At 38.7% G+C, this 27,696-nt stretch overlaps 1 long non-coding RNA gene across 3 annotated transcripts in view; it reads left to right on the top strand.

The window, feature by feature from the left end:
* Positions 1–27,696, top strand: part of LOC129619784 (uncharacterized) — a 69,200-nt gene that overhangs the window by 19,912 nt on the left and 21,592 nt on the right. The window contains exon 1 of one of the 3 annotated variants that reach the window (XR_008698103.1): positions 15,419–15,535. The exons of the other annotated variants lie outside the window; for them this stretch is intronic. This is a non-coding gene — a long non-coding RNA (uncharacterized LOC129619784). Of the gene's footprint in view, positions 1–15,418; positions 15,536–27,696 lie in introns of those variants that run through there. 3 annotated transcript variants of the gene reach the window in all.

The following is a 27,696-nucleotide window of genomic DNA, read 5'->3' as shown; positions in this document are numbered from 1 at the left end:
CATGGACTGTAGCCTGCCAGGTTCCCCTGTCCATGGGTTTCTCCAGGCAAGAATACTGGAGTAGGTTGCCATGCCCTTCTCCAGTGTTTTATGCTGAGTGAAATAAATCAGGCAGAGAAAAACAAATACCATATAATTGTAGTTATATGTGGAATCTAAAAAAGTAAAGCAAAGCAAAACAAACCAAACCAGCGTTCACAGATAGAAAGAACAGGTTGGTGGTTTGCAGAGGCAGGGGGTAGGAGATGGCTAAAACGGGTCTAGGGAATCAAAGGAACAAACTTCCAGCTACAAAATAAATAAATCATGGAGATGTAATTTGCAGCATGGTGACTATAGTTAATAATAATGTACTGTATATTTGAAAGTTGCTAAGAGTACATCTTAAAATTTCTTATCATAAGAAAAATATTTGTAATTATATATAGTGTTATGGGTGTTAACTAGACTTATGTGGTGATCATTTCATAATATATACAAATATCAAATCATTATATTCCATATCTGAAACTAATATAATGTCATATCTCCAAAAGAGAAATGCTGTTAATTTTTTAGGTATAAGAGTGGTATTTTGGTTATATTTTTTTCCTGAAGATACTTTGAACCTGTCTTCTCAAAATCTTGTTTTCTGTTTACCAGTCCTATACTATTATATCATGATCCTTACCTTCCTTCTTTTCTCCTCCCCATCAGAAGACCTACTTTAAATGAAACTTAAAAATTTCATCAAGAGCCCAACTTTGCCCTATCTCTTCAGAAATGCTATAACACTGTCAAGGTAACTCAGCTTTGTCTTATTAACAGACTCATTTGGCGAACCAGCATTCAACAGAGGATTGAAAAACCTCACTGTATTCTAAGAAAAACTTCAGTGAAAATATATCCCCATCTGGTCACTGAATAAAAAATATTGAATTGCATATGGTAAGATACCTTATATGTATCTAAGCAGATAAATGTAATTTATCTTCAAGGAAAGAAAATACACTTTGGCCTCAGGTTGTCTGAGGCAAAATTAATGTCCAAAAACAATTCTAAATGTTTATCTAATCAACCCATCATTTAGGAAACAAATAATTTCAGGTTTTAATAGGGCAGAGAAAATATGTTATCTATCTACATTCTCAAAAAGTTATTTAGTGATATACTTCAACAGAATGAGAGGTAAAATACAAAAGCACTAAAATTTTTTTTTTCTTTTCACTAAAACCATTTAGAGAACAAGTTAAAAGTTTTATGAAACAATTCACACTTCAAAAATTATTCTTAAAAGATATATGAAACTAATAATGATATGGTAATCTAATGTAAAAACAATAATAACAATAAAAGACACCAGATTTATTTAACAAAGGCTAATAAATGAGAGTTGGGAACTCTGTAATGAAGGAGTAAGAATGTACAAAACTAAGTAGCTTATGTATGTGAGACCTAAAGAAAAATCTCCCACTTGGAGCTAGCATTTAAATATATATATGTTTTAAAGTTTTTGTAAAAGGAAAACACTATTAGAATGAAAAACAAGAAAAATACTTCCTATAATTTATTATGAGCAAAGCATAAAGTGGGGTGAATAGAGGTGAACAATATTTAAAGAGAAAGGAAGAGGCCATCTCATAAAGGACCATGCACATCACATTAATGTGTATGGATCCTAATGATGTTACTGCAGTTTAAGGAAACTTGGAGTAAGAATGAGGCAATATGATGATAAGGATTTGAAATAGCTCAGCTGAAATTCCATCACCTCCACCTCTTCTTGGAGAAGACTCTTGAGAGTCTCTTGGACTGCAAAGAGATCAAACCAGTCAATCTAAAGGAAATCAATCTTGAATATTCATTGGAAGGACTTATGCTGCAGCTTCACTACTTTGGCCACTACTGATGCAAAGAGCTGACTCATTGGAAAAGACCCTGATGCTGGGAAAGATTGAAGGCAGGAGGAGGGGATGACAGAGAATCAGATGGTTGGATGGCATCACCAACTCAATGGACATGAGTTTGAGCAAGCTCTGGGAGTTAGTGAAGGACAGGAAAGCTTGGCGTGCTGCAGTCCATGGGGTTGCAAAGAGTCAGACATGACTGAGGAACTGAACAAGTATGATAATTGGAAAAGCATCAGAATAATTCAGTTGAGAAATTATGTTGGCCTGGACTAGAACATTGACATCAGAGGGTGCTATAAGATATTAAAAGGTTGAGATAGACTTGCTTACTAACTGGATGGAAAGTTGGAGGTAGATGGAAGAATCAGGGATTCTGATTTGTTATCATTAGGTTATGGGGCCATTCACAGGATTTGGTAGGGAATACAAAATGAAATCTGGGCTGGAGTAACAGATGTGGGAGTCACCCACATATACATTCAATTGTCCTACAAATAACAAATGAACACTTCTGGTTGTTTGCTACCCTGCTGTCTATGAAAATTCCATGAAGAGTAAAGCAGACTCAATACATGCCTTCCTAGAGATTAGTTTAGTTCAGTGCCGAAAGATAATCTGAAACCTGCTGTTATTCAGTCACTAAGTCACGTCTGACTTCTTGTGACCCCATGAACTGCAGCATGCCAGGCTTCCCTGTTCTTCACTATCTCCTGGAGTTTGCTCAGGCTCATGTCCATTGAGTCAGTGAAGCCATCCAAAAATCTCATCTTCTGTCTCCCCTTTCTCTTCTTGGGGAAATTTGAAAGTAGCCACTGCTTTTCTCAGAAATATCTGGGGTGCTTGTTAAAATGAAAAATTTGTCCCCTACCTTACATCTACTATTTCAGACTTTCCAGTTGATTCTTCTGTGCACTAAGATTTGAACTCCACTGGTTAAAAAAATGAAACCATCTGGCAATCAAGATCACCCAAGGTGAATGTAAGGAGGTGAGGGCCTACCACACCAGCAGGTTTCATAAGGCCAGTTCAGTTCAGTTCAGTCACTCAGTCGAGTCCAACTCTTTGCAACCCCATGAACCACAGCACACCAGGCCTCCTTGTCCATCACCAACTCCTGGAATCCACCCAAACCCATGTCCATTGACTCAGTGATGCCATCCAACCATCTCATCCTCTGTCATCCCCTTCTTCTCCTGCCCTCAATCTTTCCCAGCATCAGGATCTTTTCCAATGAGTCAGCTCTTTGCATCAGTTGGCCAAAGTACTGGAGTTTCAGCTTCAACATCAGTCCTTCCAATGAACACCCAGGACTGATCTCTTTTAGGATGGATTGGTTGGATCTCCTTGCAGTCCAAGGGACTCTCAAGAGTCTTCTCCAACACCACAGTTCAAAGCATCAATTCTTTGGCACTCAGCTTTCTTTATAGTCCAACTCTCACATCCATACATGACTACTGGAAAAACCATAGCGTTGAAAAGACAGACCTTTCTTGGCAAAGTAGTCTCTGCTTTTTAATCTGCTGTCTAGCTTGGTCATAACTTTCCTTCCAAGGAGTAAGCGTCTTTAATTTCATGGCTGCAATCACCGTCTGCAGTGATTTTGGAGCCCAGAAAAATAAAGTCAGCCACTGTTTTCACTGTTTCCCCATCTATTTGTCATAAAGTGATGGGACCAGATGCCTTGATCTTAGTTTTCTGAATGTTGAGCTTTAAGCCAACTTTTTCACTCTCCTCTTTCACTTTCATCAAGAGTCTCTTTAGTTTTTCTTCAGTTTCTGCCATAAGGGTGGTGTCATCTGCATATCTGAGGTTATTGATATTTCTCCTGGCAATCTTGATTCCAGTTTGTGCTTCCTTCAGCCCAGCATTTCTCATGATGTACTCTGCATATAAGTTAAATTTGTAGGGTGACAATATACAGCCTTGACATACTCTTTTTCCTATTAGGAAACAGTCTGTTGTGCCATGTCCAGTTCTAACTGTTGCTTCCTGACCTGCATACAGGTTTCTCAAGAGGCAGGTCAGGTGGTCTGGTATTCCCATCTCTTTCAGAATTTTCCACAGTTTATTGTGATCCACACAGTCAAAGGCTTTGGCATAGTCAATAAACCAGAAATAGATATTTTTCTGAAACTCTCTTGCTTTTCCCATGATCCAGTGGATGTTGGCAATTTGATCTCTGGTTCCTCTGCCTTTTCTAAAACCAGCTTGAACATCTGAAAGTTCATGGTTCACATATTGCTGAAGCCTGGCTTGGAGAATTTTGAGCATTATTTTACTAGTGTATGAGATGAGTGCTATTGTGCAGTAGTTTGAGCATTCTTTGGCATTGCCTTTCTTTGGGATTGGAATGAAAACTGACCTTTTCCAGTCCTGTGGCCACTGCTGAGTTTTCCAAATTTGCTGGCATATTGAGTGCAGCACTTTCACGGCATCATCTTTTAGGATTTGAACTAGCTCAACTGGAATTCCATCACCTCCAGTAGCTTTGTTCATAGTGATGCTTTCTAAGGCCCACTTGACTTCACATTCCAGGATGCCTAGCTCTAGTGAGTGATCATACCATAGTGATTATCTGGGTCATGAAGATCTTTTTTTGTACAGTTCTTCTGTGTATTCTTGCCACCTCTTCTTAATATCTTCTGCTTCTGTTAGGTCCATAATATTTCTGTCCTTTATCGAGCCCATCTTTGCATCAAATGTTCCCTTGGTATCTCTAATATTCTTGAAGAGATCTCTAGTCTTTCCCATTCTGTTGTTTTCCTCCATTTCCTTGCATTGATCACTAAGGAAGACTTTCTTTCTCTCCTTGCTATTCTTTGGAAGTCTGTATTCAGATGCTTATATCTTTCCTTTTTTCCATTGCTCTTTGCTTCTCTTCTTTTCACAGCTATTTGTAAGGCCTCTTCAGACAGCCATTTTGGTTTTTTGCATTTCTTTTCCATGGGGATGGTCTTGATCCCTGTCTCCTGTACAATGTCACGAACCTTCATCCATAGTTCTTCAGGCACTCTGTCTATCAGATCTAGTCCCTTAAATCTATTTCTCACTTCCACTGTATAATCATAAGGGATTTGATTTAGGTCATACCTGAATGGTCTAGTGGTTTTCCCTACTTTCTTCAATTTAAGTATGAATTTGGCAATAAGGAGTTCATGATCTGAGCCACAGTCAGCTCCCGGTCTTGTTTTTGATGACCGTATAAAGCTTCTGCATCTTTGGATGCAAAGAATATAATCAATCTGATTTTGGTGTTGGCCATCTGGTGATGTCCATGTGTAGAGTCTTCTCTTGTGTTGTTGGAAGAGGGTATTTGCTATGACCAGTGTGTTCTCTTGGCAGAACTCTGTTAGCCTTTGCCCTGCTTCATTCCGTATTCCAAGGCCAAATTTGCCTGTTATTCCAAGTGTTTCTTGATTTCCTACTTTTGGATTCCAGTCCCCTCTAATGAAAAGGACATCTTTTTTGGGTGTTAGTTCTAGAAGGTCTTGAAGCTCTAGAAGGTCAGAGCAGGAGCATTTCATGAAAGACAATGAACTTCTGCAGCCAGAACTTTAAGAGCAAAACCAGAGGTTGTGTTGTGGTGGAAGAATTAAAGAATGGAATCTTTAATATAAGAAAGTTTGCCTAACATTTAAAATATTACCAAGAAATAAGTAAGATGAGACTTAAGATATTCATTATACTTAGTGGCTCTGCTGAGAGCAAGCTTGGCAAGTTAGCGTGGTAGGTGAAGAAGTATATGTGTCCAGAACCAACAACTTGTCTGTGAAATCTGTGATGAAGAGGATCAGAAAGCAAGACCAGTGACCAGAATTTGAGGGAGAATTTAAAAACAACAGAATACTGATTATTATATGCTGATCAGAAGGAGAAAGAAAAGATAAATGAGTAAAAGGAAATAGTTAAAAGAGAAAAAACAAACCAATGATAAAGTCTTTATGGGATGAGAACCAGAACAGAGCATCTAATATAGACCTAATGAAATTTATTAAGATCTCATAAAGAAACGAAGAAAGGAAGAAGGGATGTGGATACAGATGGTTGTGTTTAGACTGGTGACCTTGAAGGACACAGGCTCCTGTCCCTCTGTTCATCTGTATAAACAACACAAGTTACTATTCCTGGTGCACAGCAAGTCCTTAATCTATACTTATTAAATGGATGAATAGTTAAGGTGGAAGAAGGTGTCAGCAGCTCATCTTCAATTTCTCTGTAAAATACTAGTTAACATCCACTAAAGTAAAGGGGGAGGAGGCGGGGTCAGAGTTGGATCAGAGTGGAGAAGCACTGCTCCACTAAGGAACAGAAGAGGAACACCAGAGTTACAGGGTATCCCTGAAGACCAGATGAATAGAGACCGTGGAATCATGGTAGTATCTGTTGAACAGAAGCTGATTTTCTCCATCAGCACCCACAGGAGATAAAGAAGACTGCAATTACTTTTGTACATTTCTTCCAAGGATGGCCTTACAGTTAGGAAGTCTTTATCATTCTCTAATGCCTAAGGGATTTCTCAATTAATGTCAGGATATGCCTGTACCCTGCAGTGCCATCTCAAATTCAGAATTAACATTCCACCTGGCAACACACCTTACCAAGGTTTGTTCATAGGGATCATGACCTTTATCCCCTTGACTTGTCTCTCAGCAATGACTCCTCACTGGGCAGCATAAATGTAGTTCTAATATCCGTCTCCTCTGAGATCCCATTTACATTCACTCCATAATGCCTTCCCTAGTGAGCCATACCCCTCTGAACACCTGCCAGGATCTCAGGTGTCTTCCCAATTTCCCTCTGGCTATCAGTTGACTTTCAAAGCAAGTAAATGCTGGATCAGTAAAAACTGTGGTTCTATTTGTAGTAATGCTTCCTAAGGCCCACTTGACTTCACACTCCAGGATATCTGGCCCTAGGTGAGTAACCACACCATCATGGTTATCTGAGTCGTTAAGACCTTTTTTTTTGTACAGTTCTTCTGTGTTTTCTTGACACCTATTCTTAATCTCTTGTGCTTCTGTTAGGTTCTTGCCATTTATATCCTTTATTGGGCCCATCTTTATATGAAATTTTCCCTTGGTATTGCCAGTTTTCTTGAAGAGATCTCTAGTCTTTCCTGTTCTATTGCTTTCCTCTATTTCTTTGTTCACTTAAGAAGGCTTTCTTATCTTCCCTTGAAATTCTCTAGAACTCTGCATTCAGTTGGGTTTATCTTTCTCTTTCTCCTCTACCTTTCACTTCTCTTCTCTCAGCTATTTCTAAGACTTCCTCAGACAGCCATTTTACCTTTTTGCATTCCTTTTTCTTGGGGATGGTTTTGGTCACCACCTACTGTACAATGTTATGAACCTCCATCCATAGTTCTTCAGGCACTCTGTCTACTACATCTAATTCTTTGAATCTATTTGTCACCTCCACTGTATAATCATAAGGGATTTAATTTAGGTCCTACCTGAACAGTTTTCCCTACTTTCTTCAATTTAAGGCTGGTTCTGTTAGTGAAACCTGCTTAATCCTGGTTGCATTGTTTCCATTATTCTACCAGAAACACAAATCAGATCCTTAAGATCAAACTGCAGCTGGCTTACACAGTGCCTTTGTACAAATTAAAGAAAGATGCCCCTTCTGCACAGGCCAATTAGCAAAAATGTACCCCTGTGGACCAATGCAGCTCCAGCAAAAGTTTGAAAGAGCAGATGGTGCCTTTGTGTTGAGAAAGAGGTGCCTTGTCTCTCGGGAAAGGGGCCGCTCTGGGTCAGGATACCCAGGAGCAGTTATCAGAGCACAGGTGGGACTTCAGCCCCATTCACTGTTTGGTGAGGGTCTTTTTACAGGAGGGAGACCCTTATGCTTCAAAAACTGATTATATTTGCATCACAGTGTAAAGAGATAATAACTGTGATGCATCTACAGAGGGAGTAATTTTAATGTACTAATTTCAGGCCATTATTTAAATGCAAAGGTAAGCGTTATTTTGCTTTCCATTCTATATCCTTTATATAAAAAAATGACAAATTGGAGTTTTGTAGTCTTGCTGCCATGTTTCTCTTTTGTTTTATCCTTGCTTAGGTTACAAACTGAATGTTTTTGTTTATAAATGTGAGAGGAAAGGGAAAATCCAAAATACTGCCTAACTGAAAAAGCCCAGTGTTCTAAATAATAGAAGTGCCAGAGAAGGTAAATAGTGTGTCAGTGCATGAATTTATTTAAAGAATGTAAAAGACTTTGTTTCCTTAAACTCTCTGATAGAGACCCTAAATCAAACCCCACATCCGAAGCAGCAGATACTAGATGTCAGATACATGGACCACTCATTCATCTCCCCCTGTCTTTGATATAGCTCCGTTCAGAACAAGGGACAGAGTCGGCTATAATTAAGAGGCAAGGACGAGGTCTCAATCCTCTGGGCATTGACAGTGGTGCCTGAGGTAGGAGGCCCTCGGGTGTTTGCGCACAGCTGAAGAAACTTGATGATGGCAAGAGAATTTTAAAGGAAGAGGACAGTGGATAAGGCAAGATATAAGATGATTTTCTTCACATAAGCCTCTTATTTTCCTTCCAGATGTCGGCCCAAAGTCTTTAGGAGAATATTTGAAAACATCATGAAAAATGACTCTGCTTTTCAACTTTGCTATTTTTGAAATTATCTCCATAAAAACTAAACAAATGTTATGATGAACTTTTTAAGTTCTAATGTTTCAACTGATTCCAGGTTAATTAAGTGAAACCCTTCAAAGCCCATTATTGATGGGTTTCTTTTGGAATTGTCCAAAAATCCAAATATGTATTTATAATTTCACAATTGTGTTGAATCTCATGCTTATGTTGTGGCCCCCTCTAAACAAGGAGAAATAATTTAGGCCCCAAACAGGCATTCTTCCTGCAGTGCCATACCAATTCAATTCCAACCATCTGAAAAATTACTCAATTAAAGTCTATTTTCTGAACAAAAGTGATTGCCCATTCTGGAATAGCTCTCCTTCTCTGTGGCCTTTTCTGTGGTGGAGCTGATAAGGAGTTGGCTGGGCTGATGTGTGTGTACAAACACCCAACCGGAAGTTAATCTCCTAGTGTGAATGCTTCTAGTACTCAGAAACTTTGTGTTGAGGTTGGACAATCATTGGGTGTTTAAGTTTTTTGTTTTTTAATGACAATGTTCATTCACTATGTATTTGTTTAAGTTAGGTCATATCCAACATAACTACAAAATGCATTTTAAAACCAGAATTGGGAGAGGAATAAGAGCAATTCAATCTTTAAAGAAAACTTAATGAATGCCTGCTGGAGGAAGCAGGGATCCTAGAATGAGGCAGACACAGTCTTGGTCTCAAGCAATATACAATTTAGTTGGAGAACTGAGAAGAGGATGCACATAATTGTAATATAAAGCAGGTGAGATGAGTCATCCAGGGGTACCAAATGAAATGAGTTTAAAGGAGGGAATGCTTATATCCTTTGGGAGTTGCAAAAAAAATTCAGTTAAACTCAGAAATTTTAAGAGAGTAGCATTTTGATAAGCAAAAATATTTCACATGTAAGGAATAAACCATAAATAAAGGCATCGAGCGGAAAGGACTGCATATCAAATAGCTTATTTTGTCTGGAGAATGAGGTACATATAAGAGAACACTGAGAATGAAGACCAGAATGTACTTTAACCTGGGCTTTAACTTTAATAACACTGCAGTCTAAATTGGTGTGAAGATAGAAATGAAAGAGGAGGCTGTAGCTAGTTCATGGAAAAGACTAGAACAGCAATGCAAAAGACAGAGAGAGAGAGAGAGGGGAACTTCGTTGCAGTGCTAATGGCAGGAAAAGCAAAGAATATGAAGAACTCTCTAAAGAACTTCTTTCTAAAAACAAATAATATATTAGATGTAGCTGAAGAAAAAAAAATGATAATTGAGATGGAGCCTGAGTAGCAAGGGGGCTGCCAAACAACAGAGATGAAGCAGGGTCGCGGGGATCAAGAAGGGGGATTGGCCGTGGAGATAAAAACTCTTTTTGTTTTGAGGTTTGATTCGTTCTAATACTTGGTGGGATGGCCAGTAGGAGAGCAGCTCTCTGTCAGACACCCTCGCGCCAAAGCTGTTATTCTGCTGATATGAGTGTAAAATCTGGAGGCCAGTGCTTAATGCTGGAAGTTTAGGTGCAAAAATGTAGGACTTATTGCAGGAGAGAGAAAGGCAAGGCAGAAAGTGAAGTCCAAGAGAATACCAGGTATTTGAAATGTTAAAAATCTCAGAGAAGTTGGGAACATAAGGGCTATTTTTGGTGCTTAGGGGATCACTGGCAATATTAAGAGGATTTTTAGTGTAGAGCTGAGAGTGGGGTCCAGAAGTAAAGTCCTGAGTGAGGAAAGGCCAATGAAGGAGAGATGGAACTTCTTTTATGACTGGAACCATGATGTGCTGTTACAATGACCAAAATTGTTAGGGTTGACCAGGCATCCTAGTTTGCCTAGGGCTATCTTGTTTTAGTGCTGAAAGTCTACATGTCAGGAAACTCCTCAGCTCTGAGCAAATTTGCCAGGATGGCTGGTCACCCTACAACTCCTAATGTGACATCTGACACTTGGCAGATTTTCAGTACTTTATCTGTTGAGTGAATGAAAAAAATACATATGATAGTGCAGCAGCTTTGAGGGGTGGTTCCTTAATTTCATAAAATGATGTTAATAACAGTAGTAGCCAGCACACGAGGTTGTGTTGACAACCAAATTAAATAATGTGTATGAAGACATTTGAAAATAACCATAAAGCACTATATAAATATAAACAAATAGGCAGGATTATTTCTATTAATTTTTGCATATTCTTAATGTATGTGAAAACATACTATATTTTGTTGAAATTTTCGACACTGTCTGATTTTTTTTGTCAACTAACCTCTCACTGCCAGTGATCTGATATTGGCACTGAAATTAGTAATTAATTTTGTTTATATGGCATCCAACACCCAAGAGCCTCTAGGCACATTGCCAAATCCTTTCTTAAATATAGTCATTAAATGGAGGAAAAGAGCCAAGCAAATTCCTAAAAGAGGCAAGTGGAAAAAAGAGCAACTGGCAAATGGGGAAAAAAAACCCAACACATCAATTGAGAGAATTTTATCTACTATCTAGGGACAAAAAATATACTCCAAACTTAGCAGGAAATTGGTTGTATAAAGTTAGCGATCCATTTTTCTAATAAGAAGAATAAGAATAAGAATCCCTGAATAAGAATCTGAATAAGAATCCCTGAACCATGGATTTTTAATAGACATTTCCAACTTTTTAGTTATTAAAAATATAATTAGATTTTTTTCTGCTTATCAAATTCTCATGTTAAATCTGGAAGAGACCTTGGAGAGCATCTCATCCTACTTCTGACTTGACAGATGCTTTTGGTAGGAAGAGCTCTGGGTACCATTTTATTAACATACAGAAAACATAACAAAGTTTTATTAACACAAAGTATTATTAACACAGCTTGGCTAAGTGAAGTGAACACTCCCCTGTGAATGAAACTCTGCAGTTTTTTTGCCAGGCTCTGTCAGAGTGCAGACAAGAAATGGATCAGGGTCTTTGACCTATCTCCATATCTCTCCATCAGCGTGCAAGTTCTGTCCTCTCTATCAGACAGAGTCACCATCTCATGGACCTGGGAGCTGCTTTTGACTCAGTTCTAAACCCCAAGTACTCACCTTGAAGAACACTTTTGTAGTATTACCTGTTTTACTTTCCTTGCCTCTTCTCAGTTCCTCCTGCTTCTTTTTCTTTTTTTCCTATAAATAACTCTATATATTTCTAGAAATGGTAGATATGATATGATTCAGAGAAATATTATCCAAGGGCTTCTACTTTTTTCTCCAAGAAATTCAGCACACTTTAAACTTTCTTGCATTACCCCACTCATATTGACTTTGAAGACTGCCCTGGGAGACACCTATGTTTGAAGTATTCCTACATCTCAAATTCCATTTCCACAGCAGCAAAAGTGTTTCTGAGATTAGACCTTCCCCACAAATAAGTTATTGGATAATTGGAAGAATAATTATTTAGTACTAGAAATTCTCTAATACCTCTGAGCTATGCTAACAGGTTTTAATAAATTATATGCCCAAATTTGTCCTGGGTAAGTAAATTGTGAGGTGTTTATTCTATGATGAACCCTGTTATATGGAGTCTGATTTTCTAACTGTGCTGAACAAATTATCACTCTAATATATCAATATATGATATCAATAGCAAGGATATTTGCAACAGTACTTCATTCATGCATGTATAATTTGTCACATGACTAGCTTGTGTCAAATTGTGACATAAAAACACCTCTTTTCAGTTTCCCTAGTAAATTCTTAAATCCTTAATTTATAGAGGTATATGCTGCTGAAAATGGCTTTACATGTTACTGCTTCCGAAGCACTTCTATTCACAGAAGACAGAAAACACCAGCAGACTCTATGGGATTAATACCAAGCTCTGAAAGTTGAAGCACCAGTGTTTTTGGCAGAGACAGAGGTGCCAGGGTACAGGGAACTCTGACATGACATCAGCTGAGTTCACTTCTGATTCTAACTTTTATTAGCAGTTTGATCCTACCTAGGTGATTAACACTGCTAAGCCTGTTTTCTTGTTTTTAAAACAGGAAAATATACTTATCAGATAAAGAAGGTAAAAACATATTGTAAATAAATTATAGAGAAATATACAATTGCCACATGTTATTAATTAGCTTCTTTTTATACTTCCCATAATACTTTTCTAGGTGCCTATTAAATGCTTTTCAATAGATAGTGACATGAACTTTCTACAATAGGCCAAATATAATTATTTCTTATAATTAGTTACCTTTGGGAAGTGGCAAATAATTTCATCAAATTTTATTTCTTAGAAGTATATGGAAAATTCAGTTATTTGGGAACCATTTTTTTCTTTTGGATATCTGGGATAAAACATTTCAAATAAATCTTACAAGCTAGGTACAAGACTACCTTGTACTATTAGCTATAGATTTCTGAAAGAGGGTTACATTTTATCCTCAAAACCTGTTTTAGTTTTGTAACATTTTTTTATTTTACAAGGAAAAATTTGGTCAAAATCCAGCTGGGTTCTTTATATAGTATTCTCTTAGACAAAATTTTGGTCCATAGGGTTTGAATCTTTTCCTCTTTCAAGTAAACAAAACCAACTAAGCACACTATCATTTACAAAATTTTTTCTGCAAAATATATAAAATTATTCTACTCTTTTTAATTGCTGATTTACAATGTTGTATTAATTTCTGCTGTACAGCAAAGTGATTCAGTTATACATATTATATATAAATATATATATATACACATACATGGAGAAGGCAATGGCACCCCACTTCAGCACTCTTGCCTGGAAAATCCCATGGATGGAGGAGCCTGGTAGGCTGCGGTCCATGGGGTCGCTGGGAGTTGGACACAACTGAGCGACTTCACTTTCACTTTTCACTTTCATGCATTGGAGAAGGAAATGGCAACCCACTCCGGTGTTCTTGCCTGGAGAATCCCAGGGATGGGGGAGACTGGTAGGCTGCCATCTATGGGGTCGCACAGAGTCAGACACAACTGAAGCGACTTAGCAGCAGCAGAAGCATACACATACATATTCTATTCTATTCTATGTCTACAGTAAAATATTGACTGTGAGAGCATGGCCTGGATGCATTTGAAAGAGACTTCTATTTTTAAGCTTCTTAGAAAAATTACTTTTGTTCTTTGGGAATCATCTTAAAGGATTTATTACAGTAATTTTATTATGGAGAGTTAAAATATATCCTGGGATGATTTCACACTTGATAAAACATAGAACCAAAATAGATTTAGATATTTTCCTCAATATAAATAACCTCCCCCAAGTCCCAGATGTTTTGCCATTTTCTCCTTTCTCCACACCCCCCATGAAGGATTGCATTTTTTACAAATAAATTAACTGTGTACAAGCAAGTTTGCCCTGTTTTAATCCCAGTCCCTGGGCCAAAACTCCTTTAAAATATAAATTGCCCTAGGATCTTTGGCTTTTTCTTTCATATCAAAGACTTTTTTCTAAAACCATGTCAATAATCATGCTGAGTGAACTGCATTGTACTCTGTTCATTGCCTACAGAAAAAGAAAGGATTTAGTTGATATTGTCTGGCTTTGGCTTCATGACTAGAGATACTCTGAACTAGTCCCGGGCTAGATGCTAGACTGAACATGATGGGCATATTCCTGCATTTGATCACAATCTTCTGCTATTCTCCTTCCTTCCCCTCCTCCTCTTCCATATCCTCCCTCCTTCCTTCTCTTCTGTTTCTTCTTCTCCTTCTTCTTATTTTTTTGAATCATCATTGAATATGGTGGCAGATGGCATGTCTCTAAGTGAAATCAAAGGCATATGGCAGTCTGTTTCCAATAGTGCCATGCCACCTAAGTTGAAGAATTTATAGTTCAAAAGAAAAAAAATGATGTAGCCTGTGACACCATGCTTTGAATATAGTTACAATGAGTACTTAATTCCCAAACACCATGCATTTTGTTTCTAAAACATTGTAATCAAATCCTTTCTTGATGGTAGTGAGCAGTCAAGTTTAGAAATGTGGAAACTGGCTCTTAGACGGATCAGACAATTTTAAGAAAGAAACTAAAAAGAAAACTTCTAAAGAAGTCATCTTAATAGCTTAAGAGAGAATTTGGATCTTTCAAAAACAGTGTTGTCTATTTAAGAGAACAAATAGATTCATATAAAATGTAAAACCTTTTTACCATTTCCTTTCTTTTTCTGTTTGTTCATTAAATTATATGCAGGGATCAGAATCTAGGGGTTAAAAAATTTCTTAAGTTATTTGTATGTACATGTTAATTCTATATAAGTAATTCATCTCAGAGTATTATTGGTTAAATAGAACAACAGTCAAAAATTGAAGAACAGTTTTTTTTTCATCTTTTAACTGTTTATTGTATAATATAAAATTACAAAAATAAGACTGTTCATTTCCATATACATTTAATCTGTCCAGTTGTTTAGATGACAGCCAAAACCTACATGTGAATGCAACCATCTGGGTTTCTACGTACTATCTATAATATCGCACAGAAAAGGCACAGCTCTCAAATCTGTTGGGGAAAGGTTACACTTCCTTTTTGATGAAGCCCTCCTCAAAATACCATGCACTGAACACATCACTATGTACATATTTTCCAAATCTTCATTGCTGGCTCACACGGACTGCACTTCTCTTCCAAGCTTGCTTTCCACCCTGCGAAAAGTCCATAATGTGTATGGGCTTAGTTTGCAATAGTATTTGATCCTGGCTAATTTTCAAGAACCGTTTAGACTCACTCTTAGAAGCCCTGAAAACAATTTAAGAACACAACTTCTACTCTGTATTTTTTCCACATTTAACACAACAAGCCTATGTCTTGCTGGAAGACTAGAATCACTCGCTGTTAACGCACACCGTAATCTCTCTCTGGAGTCCATGTTGTTGCACGTGGAAAATCAGCACCATGCGCAGGGACAGCCGCTATGAACCCTGGGGTAGTCCTGGGCTGAGCTCCCAGGAGAGTGAAGGTGGTGGGGCAGAGAGACACAGCAACAAGAGCTCCAGAGACCCTCCATTTGTATAAGTATCTCCTGATTTAAATCTAAGCCGTATGTATGCCTGAGTAATTCAGCGTTGATGTTTGCTATATTATTAAGTAAAAGAGTTGCAATTTTCCTTCCTCTGAAAATACAATTTTTTTTCCTTCCTTTTAACGGTATTATTGTTTACTAACAAGTGCTATGGCTTTTGTAAAACAAGTCTCTGAACTCAAGCTGTTACATCATGACCAATCCCTGCCAGACAGTGTGATAATCATCTCTTTTCCTCTGGTTCAAATTTGACAAATCTATCAGAAACTACTGGATCTTATTAAGATTATCCCTTCTTTTCCCTCTCAGGTTTTTCCTCTTTTATGAAGTACTATGCATTTATTTACCATGATTTTTTATATTTCCCTTAATGCATCACAGTTGTGATACTAAAACACAGAAAAGATGACCTGATGGACATTGTATGTAGGGTTGCCTCTCCCAATATTGAACTGGTGTTTATTTATATCTCTTCCCATTTGCTGTTTGTTGTATCATTTAGATATGCAAATGGTTGTTTTTTTTTTCCAAAAAAAGGGGGAAAAAAAAAAAAACCAACAGTTTTATTTAGGATAAAATGCTCATTACTCTGAAATTTCATAACTACTGAAAACAACCTAGCTCAGTAATCTGGTCAGTTTCTGTTGCCCAAATTTTGGGAGGTAGAGGATTAGTCTTCCTTTTTTGTCAACTAGAATTATTCATATTGACATTCTGTCTTGTTATGATAAATCCTGATGCACATGGTTGGAGTGTATGTGATTGTACATTTTAAGAACTAAATTAAAAAATGGTTGTTTGAAACCTGTTAATATTCTCATAGCATCACGGTCAAAGGTACATAATCTGAAGCTAATTGCCTGGGTTAATTTATAGGTCCTCCATTTATCGGCTTTGAGGCTTTAGGCAAGTTTCTTGACCTCTTTGTGCCTTAGTTTCATCACTTATACAGTGGGAAGAACAACATACTTTCTAAAAGAATTAATGCAGCATTTAAATATTTAGAAAAGTGCCTAACGTGAAAGTGAAAGTGAAATAGCTCAGTCATGTCCAACTCTTTGCGACCCCATGGACGGTAGCCTACCAGGCTCCCCTGTCCAAGGGATTTTCCAGGCAATAGTACTGGAGTGGATTGCCATTTCCTTCTCCAAGGAATCTTCCTAACATGAAGTAAACACTAAATAAAAGTCAGTGGTTTACTTTTTAAATACAGCCCAGAAGGCAGAAAAATGTGATTCAAGATTTATGGCTTATTATCCCATTATATTTTGTTGCCCCTGTAATAAACTTGCCAAATTTGGGGCAAATCATTAAGCTCTCTGCACCTTACTTTTCTCATCTGCACAGTGAGGATAATTATAGTAACTAGATGTATTGTTGTGAATATTAGAAATGAAGCATGTAAAACTTCTAGCTTTGTCCTTGGCAGAGTATGCAGTAAATACATGTTAGTAGTAGTTGTTACTCATATTTGCTAAGCTCAATTCTCTCTAATGAACAGGGAACTGAGAACTGAAATATACATATGAAAACATTCTTTCTGTATTTCTATAGAAAACAAACTCATGAAGGACATATTTGGAAAAATTCAGAAATGTGAAGCAACTGATTAAGCTAATGTTGTACCTCTTTATCAATCTGTCCTGGCGAAGCAGGGGGAAGCTCAGGCCAAATTCCTTAGCTCAAGATTCAGACTGGTGCCAAGGGAGCCATCATCTCTGATGTGGGCTAAGAGCGGTTAATGTTGATTCACATATGGTTTTCTTTTTACTAAATGAGATTATTCGTTCAAAACTGCTGTGTTCCCAAGGTCAATGAGAGCTTTGATCTTCTGCAGGTGTGCCTGTTCACAGGGAGGTAGGATTCAGATGGTTTAACATAGTGAATTTCAGGCCTTGACTTGGAAGAAAATAAAATTAACATGCTTGCTCTTGATTTTCAAATTAAAAGAATTTAAAGGCATAAATATATATTTTTTATTGGCATCATTCAGGAAACATTCAGGAAAAGTGAAATTCTGAGTTGATCAGTTGTGCCTGATTCTTTACGACTCCATGGACTGTAACCCATCAGGTTCCTCTGTCCATGGAATTCTCCAGGTAAGAATACTGGAGTGGGTTGCCATTCCTTTCTCCAGGGGATTTTCCCAACCCAGGGTTCGAACCTGGGTCTCCTGCATTGTGGGCAGATTCTTTACCGTCTGAGCCACAGGTAAGCCCCAAATCTACTTATTTGGGCCTCACCAAGTCTTAGTTGCAGAATGTGGAATCTAGTTCCCTGACCAGAGATCAAACCCAGGTCCCCTCATTGGGAGTGCATAGTCTTAGCCACTGGATCACCAGGGAAGTCCCTTCTGTCTTGAAGACTTATTTTTAATAGTCTTCTTATTCAGTTATTGTTGTTCAGTCGCTAAGTCATGTCTGACTCTTTATGACCCTATGAACTGCAGCATGCCAGGCTTTCCTGTCCTTCATTATCCTCTGGACTTGGCTCAAATTCATGTCTATTGAGTTGGTAATGCCATCCAACCATCTTATCCTTTGTCCCCAACTTTTCCTCCTGCCTCAGTCTTTTTCAGCATCAGGATCTTTTCCAATTCTTAGAACTTAGGATCCTGGCATCAGGTGGCCTAAGTTTTAATTAAGACAACTTAGTTACATTGAGCTAAAATGAGCAACAGTCATAAAATTTTATGTGTACATCATTAGTTAAAAGTTTTAGTAATTTTAAAATAAAACCTTGAAGTTGACTTTTGTTACCCCTCTCTCCTCTTCCCCCAGAAAACAAGAAAAGGAAAACACAGTCACATAGACATGTACATGTACAACTGAAGAAAGTACTTTTCTCTCTCTCAATTTTTTTTTTTTTTGTATTTTCTACCCTATTTTTCTCAAAACAGTGGATCTTGTTTAGTTTTCTAAATAGGTCATGATAGTGCCAAGGGGAAGATTGTCAAAGTGCTGTGAACATCTATCTAGTAATTATAAAAACAACCTGAAGTTTGATAAGTCATTATATCCACTAATATTAATCAGTGAAATTTTTAAAAAAGAGTGAAATTCAAAGATATTAAATTTATAAAATAATTTTTCTTTTCAAGATGATCATTATGATTTAATTCTGGACTCAGTACAGTTCAGTCACTCAGTCGTGTCCAACTCTTTGCATTCCCATGAACTGCAGCACACCAGGCTTCCCAGTCCATCACCAACTCCTGGAGTTTACTCAAACTCATGTCCATTGAGTTGGTGATACCATCCAACCATCTCATCCTCTGTTGTCCCCTTCTCATCCTGCCTTCAATCTTTCCCAGCATCACGTCTTTTCAAATGAGTCAGTTCTTCACATCAGGAGGCCAAAGTATTGGAGTTTCAGCTTCAGCTTCAGTCCTTCCAATGAATATCCAGGACTGATCTCCTTTAGGATGGACTGGTTGGATCTCCTTGCAGTCCAAGGGACTCTCAAGAGTCTTCTCCAACACCACAGTTCAAAAGCATCAATTCTTCGGCTCTTAGCTTTCTTTATAGTCCAACTCTCACATCCATACATGACCACTGGAAAAACCATAGCTTTGACTGCATGGACTATGTTGGCAAAGTAAGGTCTCTGCTTTTTAATATACAGTGTCTATGTTGGTCATAATTTTTCTTCCAAGGAGCAAGCGTCTTTTAACTTCATGGCTGCAGTCACCATCTGCAGTGATTTTGGAGCCCCCCAAAATAGTCTGTCACTGTTTCCACTGTTTCCCCATCTATTTGCCATGAAGTGATGGGACCAGATGCCACAATCTTAGTTTTCTGAATGTTGAGTTTTAAGCCAACTTAAAACTTATCATAATATTAAGTATCACCACACAAGTCTAGATAGTGTCTAGATTTTAAGTAGCTTTCATTAAAATGTGGTCTAGGGAGCACATCAGAATCATCAGGGTCCCTTGTTGAAAACACAAGTTCTGAGTCCCCACCTCTTCACCAGTGACCTGTTTGCGAAGCCCCAGGAAACTGTGTATATTTAGCAGAACTGCAGATAATTCTTGTGCACACAGATGTTTGAGATGCAATGGGTTAGCATTTGTTGCTTCCACCTTCATAATTCCCTAACTACAACTGAAAGCTAGGTGTCAATTAGGGTGGAGACTTACCAGCACAATAGATCTCATCACTGGCTACACATTAGAATAACCTGGAAAGCTTTCTAAAAGTGTCAGTGCCTGGACCCATACCTGAGGGGGTTAAGAACAATGCCTATGATATTTCAATATAATATCTAGTAATTAAATGTGCAGTGGCTTGTTCTATCCTCTTTTTAAGACTTGACTAAGTTTTTAACCTTCAAATAAAACTTTTGAACCTTCACTAGAAGTTCCACAAAGGTCATATTTTAGAGTGTACCTATTTTCTCAAATAATAGTGCTGGCCCAGAAGAGTAGTTAATATTCTCTGTGTCAAAGAAATTGGACTGGAAAGAAGAAAATAAGGGAATAATGAGTGCAGGATGAATCAATTTTGTAAACATAGCGGTAGCCTGTAGTAGTACTAGTGTTAGTTTCTCAGATGTGTCTGACTCTTTGTGATTCCATGGACTGTAGCCCTCCAGACTCCTCTGTCCATGGGATTTCCCAGTCAAGAATACTGGAGTGGGTAGCCATGCCCTCCTCCAGGGGGGATCTTCCTGACCCAGGGATCCAACCGGGTTCTCCTACATTGCAGGTGGATTCTTTACTGTCTCAGCACCAGGGAAGCCCCAGTGGTGGCCTGCTGCTGCTGCTGCTAAGTCGCTTCAGTCGTGTCCGACTCTGTGCGACCCCATAGACGGCAGCCCACCAGGCTCCCCCGTCCCTGGGATTCTCCAGGCAAGAACACTGGAGTGCATTGCCATTTCCTTCTCCAATGCATGAAAGTGAAAAGTGAAAGTGAAGTTGCTCAGTCGTGTCCAACTCTAGTGACCCCATGGACTGCAGCCTTCTAGGCTTCTCCATCCACGGGATTTTCCAGGCAAAAGTACTGGAGTGGGGTGCCATTGCCTTCTCCGACAGTGGTGGCCTAGAGGTGTTTAAACAATATCAAGTCAAAGAAAGGGAAGCTGACTCACTGGTCAGAGACCTGGAAGTTGAGAGGGTGCAATGAGCTTGAAAGCTGAGAATCAGTGCTGGTTTTTCCTCCCCAGGGACAATGGAAGAGGGTTGTGACCACTACCGGCAAGACCAGTGGGGGAAGCATTAATGTCTTGAGGGGCAGCTACACTGTGCATGCCAGTCACCTGGGCTTGTTTAGGGCTGTGGGGGGAGATGGAATTTACAACTGCCTGTAAGCATACATAGGCCACTATTCCAGCTATCTTACTAAATATCCTTCACATAGCAATCTAATATGTAAATGCTCTTTCTTAATAAAAAACAAACAAACAAAACCTGTTATCCTAACTAGCAATGGCCAATTATAGGGATTTAAGCAAATGTGTGTGTGTGTGGTGTTTTAATTTTAAAAGGTCTTTTTCCTCAGTTTCTCCAAATGTTGCTTTGCCTTTTGTTTCTTGTTGCTTAAGTAGAAGCTGTTAAAAGTTCCCAACAGTGCAATCTGTAGACTACGGTTGTCCCTGAGTACTTCATCTAGGAGATCTTGGCTCTCAGAATTGAAGGTTCTGTGGACACGGTGTTGGCTAACCAGTGGATTTTAGCGAGAAACAGAGCAGAGATGACTGAGTCTTAATAACGTAGACATAGTGGTTGGAGGACTTCCCTAGTGATACAGTGGATAGGAATTTGGCTGCCAATGCAGGAGGCACAGGTTCAATCCCTAGTCCAGGAAGATTCCATGTACAGTGGAGCAGCAAAGCCTATACACCACAATTACTGAGCCTGATATCCAGAGCCTGTGAGCCGCAACTAATGAGCCCGTGTGCTGCAGCTCTTGAAGCCCACTTGCTCTAGAGCCTGTGCTCTGCAACACAAGAAGCCACTGTGATGAGGAGACTTTGCACCACAAGTAGAGAGTAGCCCCTGCTCTCTGCAGCTAGAGAAAGCCCTCGCGAAGCAGCAAAGACTCAGTGCAGCCAAAAAAAGGATGTTTTATAGTTGGAGTTGTTGTTTAGCATGTGGTGCAGAACTAAGAAAACTTTTTTGAGAATTTAGGCTCAGAACTAAATATCTGGTCCTAGGCTCAGTTTTAGGATGGATTACTTATTATTTTTTTGGCTACAGGATTATTTTATGATAGTGGATTTTATGACTGTCCTGATGCAAGTTGTGAATTGGAAAGTAGGGAATATGATTCAAGCATTAAGCAATGAAAGAAAATATACTTTTTTCATTGTTATTCAAATAGGGTGGAAGAAAAGGCATTACCTAGAGACATATATGCAGTCAAAAAGTAATATTATATGTATACATGTCATAAAGTTATATTGGAAAAGAACTGCAAAATGGCTCCTGAGATTCTTAGTCAGAATTCACAGAGAAGATGAAGAAAAATGCTTCAGTCTTAATGTCTGTGTGTGTGTGTGTGTGTGTACACATATATGTGTGTATGTATACTGAATACATTGTGAGCTTGAATTTTTGAGAGAAATAGGTAAATTCATTCTCATAAAAATGACTCCAGTTGAGCTTGAGAGTAGAACAGCAAAGAATAGGGATTTTTTCCAAAATAAACTAAAACTGCAGGAAAGAATTCTATTTTCCTGAATGCAACTACTATTACGATCACTTGTTTTACTTTCTTTGGTCTCAATTCAAAAGCGACCATCACTTGGACATGTTCATCAGTGGAAAGTAAGGATAAGTAATTAGAAGTAAATATGCCTTTTTAACTTATTCTGTATGAGGCATTCTGAAATATAGTATTTCAGCCTGAACCTTATAAGACAAATAAGTCTACTTTGGACATTTGTCATATTAAAATATTTAATCACAATATATAACTTTATGCAAACTCTAAATGAAGAGCTGTGACTGATCTAGAATTTGGAACTTTTAGATTATATTTAACTTTTTATTAAAGGTTCAAAACAAAAGAGCTGGTAACTTGAAACCAACACATTGTAAATTAACCATATTTCCATTTTTACAAAAGGAGCTGGCATTTTAGCATAATGTGCATAAAACCTTGCCTGCTGTCTCTCTCCGCCCACCCTCCCCCTCTGGTACTCCCTGAGTTCCTGTGCACAGTACTTCTTGTGGCTCCACCTCTTGGTGTGTCACATAGCCATCCCTTCTCCTCAGTAGGAAGGAAACCTTGATCAAGCTCCATTTTAAGAAGGAAGATGGAAACTACAGCCAAGTTACCTATTTCCACAGAAAAACGTGAGCAAAGATCTTACAGTTTTCAAATAGAAAGAGGTGATCCCTTGGTCAGGGAATGGGTATTTAACAGCATGCCATTTGTATTTGTTACAGGTGAAAATCAAATGGGAGTCTGGCTTCTCTCCTCCCCTGATTACTCTTCTTTAATCTTGACTCTAAACACTAGTTGCCTCTGAAGGAAACATTACCTTCAGAAGGACTGCTTTCTTCTTTTTAAAGTTTTTTTCTTTTTAAAGCAGGACTTGGCATCTGGACACCTCAAACTGTAAGGTATATCCAATGTAGAACTACAGCTGTTCTCTCTGATAACTGGAGAAATAAAGAGCAAGAAACAGCTAGACACTTGGAGTCAGCAAGAGACAAAGCACTCACATTGCAATTGTAATGTATTTTTTTAAGTTTATGGTATTCATGGGAAAATTCCAAATATGTCATTTTCAGTAGCCCTATGCTTACCAACAGGAGAAGGCGATGCACCCCACTCCAGTACTATGCCTGGAAGATCCCATGGATGGAGGAGCCTGGTAGGCTGCAGTCCATTGGGTCTCGAAGAGTCAGACACGACTGAGTGACTTCAATTTCACTTTTCACTTTCATGCATTGGAGAAGGAAATGGCAACCCACTCCAGTGTTCTTGCCTGGAGAATCCCAGGGACAGAGGAGCCTGGTAGGAGGCCGACTATGGGGTCGCACATAGTTGGACATGACTGAAGTGACTTAGCAGCAGCAAGCTTACCAACAAGAGCAATGTTTAGAAACATAAACTAGGAAAGAGGAAACAGTGATGATTGCCATAGTTTTTTAAGCTCTACCCTGAAGTCAGTCTAACTGGTAGATGACTGAAAACTTGAATATGTTCTATAGTTAATCTGCATCATATAGTTCTTTCTATGATCACTTTCTCTGTCATAAGAGATTTGTATCTAAAACTTTTCCAATGCAACTATATTATTTTTATAGTGTAGAGTTTCTCAAAATATAATTCTACTAGTAGGTTTTCATTGCTTTGGGTCCAGGTCTGTATATACTTAAAAATTTATGGTAGAGAAAATTAGATTAAGTCTGCCAAAAAAAAAAAAGTCAAAGTATTTTTTTAATAACATGAGTCCAGTTTCTATGGCTTAATCATGATATACACCTAGATGTCATTAAGCCTGAATGTATTATTACAGTTAATCTAGGCTAAGATATCATTGCCATAACATCATGAGCAAACAGATGGTTGATTTAGCCGACTGTCTTAAAGCAATATTGTGTTAATCAATATGATTACTAGTATGGATTTAGTAGATTTTTAGATTCAGTTTACACAATGGCAAAGTATTTTACTTAAGACCATATTTCATAATGTTTAAAACATATATTCATTACATTATAATATATAAATATTAAATTTAACTCTTAATTATAAAATATGAAATAAATCTTAAAAAACTATTGGAAGTCATTAGAAGTATGGATCTGAATGCACCCCAGTTACATTGTTTACGATGTAAATATTTAGTTGTTCAATTGTTTCTGAGAGCCTTTTATATATGAGGCACTGTTTTCAAAAAGTTTACATTCTAGTGAGAGTGACAAGGAATAAATCTAAGTGTAGGTGTAGCTATTATCAAGAAAACTAAAGTAAGATGGGGAAAAGACTGATGAACAGGAGACTGTATTGGAAACCTCTGTTGGAAAACCTCTTAGATAAGGTCAGATTGTTAAGCAAATATCTGAATAAAGTGAGAGATTAAGACATGCAACTAACTTGGCAAGAGTATTCCAACTTAACTTGAAATAAAAGGTAGATATTAATAAATTACTATAAATATTTGCATATTCAAAAAATGTTTACTGAATACCTTCTGAGTCCTAGGGATTGGGCTCAGCAGAAAGATTAAGGGGTGGATAAGATACAGTGAGTGTCATAAAGCTGCTCATGGAAAAACAAAAAATTAATTGTAGCAGAAATGCTAATTACCATGATTAGGGCTGTTCATAGGGCATTTAGCTACAATTTCTATATTTTAATTTGATTATACTATTAACAATGGTATGACTTTAACCTCTAATTTGTCTTTGAAAGTTGAAAGTGAAAGTCTCTCAGTTGTGTCTGACTCTTTGTGACCACATGGACTATACAGTTCATGGAATTCTCCAGGCCAGAATACTGGAGTGGGTAGCCTTTCCCTTCTCCAGGGGATCTTCCCAACCCAGGGGTCAAATCCAGATCTCCTGCATTGCAGGTGGATTCTTTACCAGCTGAGCCACACTGTCTTTAATGAAGACTTAATTAATATGGTCATATAATTAGATATATTGGGTTAAATTCTGGCTCAGGTATTGCATTGACCAGGAGTTTTCCTGTTACAGTAATAGAAAACCAACTTTGGTTTAAACAAAAGGGATATTTGTTCAGTTCAGTTCAGTTGCTCAGTCGTGTCCGACTCTTTACGACCCCATGAATCGCAGCATGCCAGGCCTCCCTGTCCATTACTGACTCCCGGACTTCACTCAGAATCACGTGCATCGAGTCAGTGATGCCATCCAGCCATCTCATCCTCTGTCATCCCCTTCTCCTCCTGCCCCCAATCCCTCCCAGCATCAGGGCCTTTTCCAATGAGTCAACTCTTCGCATGAGGTGGCCAAAGCATTGGAGTTTCAGCTTCAGCATCAGCCCTTCCAATGAACACCCAGGACTGATCTCCTTTAGGATGGACTGGTTGGATCTCCTTGCAGTCCAAGGGACTCTCAAGAGTCTTCTCCAACACCACAGTTCAAAAGCATCAATTCTTCAGCTCTCAGCTTTCTTTATAGTCCAAGTCTCACATCCATCCATGACCACTGGAAAAACCATAGCCTTGACTAGATGGATCTTTGTTGGCAAAGTAATGTTTCTGCTTTTTAATATGCTATCTGCTGCTGCTGCTGCTGCTAACTGGCTTCTGTCATGTCCGACTCTGAGTGACCACATAAATGGCCTCCTACCAGGCTCCTCTGTCCTTGGGATTCTCCAGGCAAGAACACTGGAGTGGGTTGCCATTTCCCTCTCCAGTGCATGAAAGTGAAAAGTGAAAGTGAAGTCGCTCAGTCGTGTCCGACTCTTAGCAATCTCACGGACTGCAGCCTACCAGGCTCCTCCGTCCATGGGATTTTCCAGGCAAGAGTACTGGAGTGGGGTGCCATTGCCTTCTCCGAATATGCTATCTAGGTTGGTCATAACTTTTCTTCCAAGGAGTAAGCGTCTTTTAATTTCATGGCTGCAGTCACCATCTGCAGTGAGTTTGGAGCCCCAAAAAATAAACTCTGACACTGTTTCCACTGTTTCCCCATCTATTTCCCATGAAGTGATGGGACCAGATGCCATGATCTTCGTTTTCTGAATGTTGAGCTTTAAGCCAACTTTTTCACTCTCCTCTTTCACTTTCGTCAAGAGGCTTTTTAGTTCCTCTTCACTTTCTGCCATAAGGGTGATGTCATCTGCATATCTGAGATTATTGATATTTCTCCTGGCAATCTTGATTCCAGCTTGTGCTTCTTCCAGCCCAGCGTTTCTCATGATGTACTCTGCATAGAAGTTAAATAAGCAGGGTGACAATATACAGCCTTGATGTATTCCTTTTCCTATTTGGAACCAATCTGTTGTTCCATGTCCAGTTCTAACTGTTGCTTCCTGACATGCATATAGGTTTCTCAAGAGGCAGGTCAGGTGGTCTGGTATTCCCATCTCTTTCAGAATTTTCCACAGTTTATTGTGATCCACACAATCAAAGGCTTTGGCATAGTCAATAAAGCAGAAATAGATATTTTTCTGGAACTCTCTTGCTTTTTTGATGGTCCAGTGGATGTTGGCAATTTGATCTCTGATTCTTCTGCCTTTTCTAAAACCAGCTTGAACATCTGAAGTTCATGTCACGTATTGCTGAAGCCTGGCTTGGAGAATTTTGAGCATTTCTTTACTAGCATGTGAGATGAGTGCCAGAGAATGCAATGGCACCCCACTGCAGTAGTCTTGCCTGGAAAATCCCATGGACAGAGGATCCTGGTAGGGTGCAGTCCATGGGGTCGCTAAGAGTCGGGCATGACTGAGCGACTTCACTTTCACTTTTCACTTTCATGCATTGGAGAAGGAAATGGCAACCCACTCCAGTGTTCTTGCCTGGAGAATCCCAGGGACAGAGGAGCCTAGTGGGCTGCTATCTATGGGGTCGCACAGAGTCGGACACGACTGAGGCAACTTAGCAGCAGCAGCAACAGCAGAGATGAGTGCAGTTGTGCATTAATTGAAAATCAACTCTGGTTTAAACAAAAGGGATATTTGTTAGCTTTGGTTATTGGCTGGTCCAAGAATTGGCATTAGCTTCAGCTATACCTGGGTTCAGAAGACACCATATGATTTACTTTCTTTCCATCTCTCAGCTTTGCTTTTTTCAATACTGGTGTCACTCACCAGCAGGCTGTGTTTGTGTAATGACAAAGAACACCCCTGGTACCCTAAATACATGTGACTCACTCACTCACTGTCATGAAAGCAGAGAGAGAATTTCTCAGCATCCACAGCCTTTGCACTGGCCCCTGATCCTATAAGAACCATATGGTTACTCCTAGACCAATAACTGTATCCATCCTATCTGTTTTAGTGACTCACTCACACTTGAGAGCTAGGTCAGCGAAAAGCTGGGCCATATGAGTGACAGATCTACCAGAATCCTATAGGGTGGAACAGACAGTAGAAAAATACTTCTTTTACTACCAGAAGAAAGGGAAAGAGTACTATGCTGGCCAAGACAAAAATATTCTACTAGAGATAGATTAATTCTGTGCCTTTGGTCAAATCATATCCCCTCTGTGAGTCCCAGTTTCAACATCCATAAAAGTATCAATTTCAGGGTGT

This window comes from Bubalus kerabau, chromosome 9 (assembly GCF_029407905.1).
Source record: "Bubalus kerabau isolate K-KA32 ecotype Philippines breed swamp buffalo chromosome 9, PCC_UOA_SB_1v2, whole genome shotgun sequence".
In the NCBI taxonomy this organism is placed as follows: Eukaryota; Metazoa; Chordata; class Mammalia; order Artiodactyla; family Bovidae; genus Bubalus; species Bubalus kerabau.
Note: the sequence above shows the minus strand (reverse complement) of the source record. Positions and strands in the feature narration are given on the sequence as shown.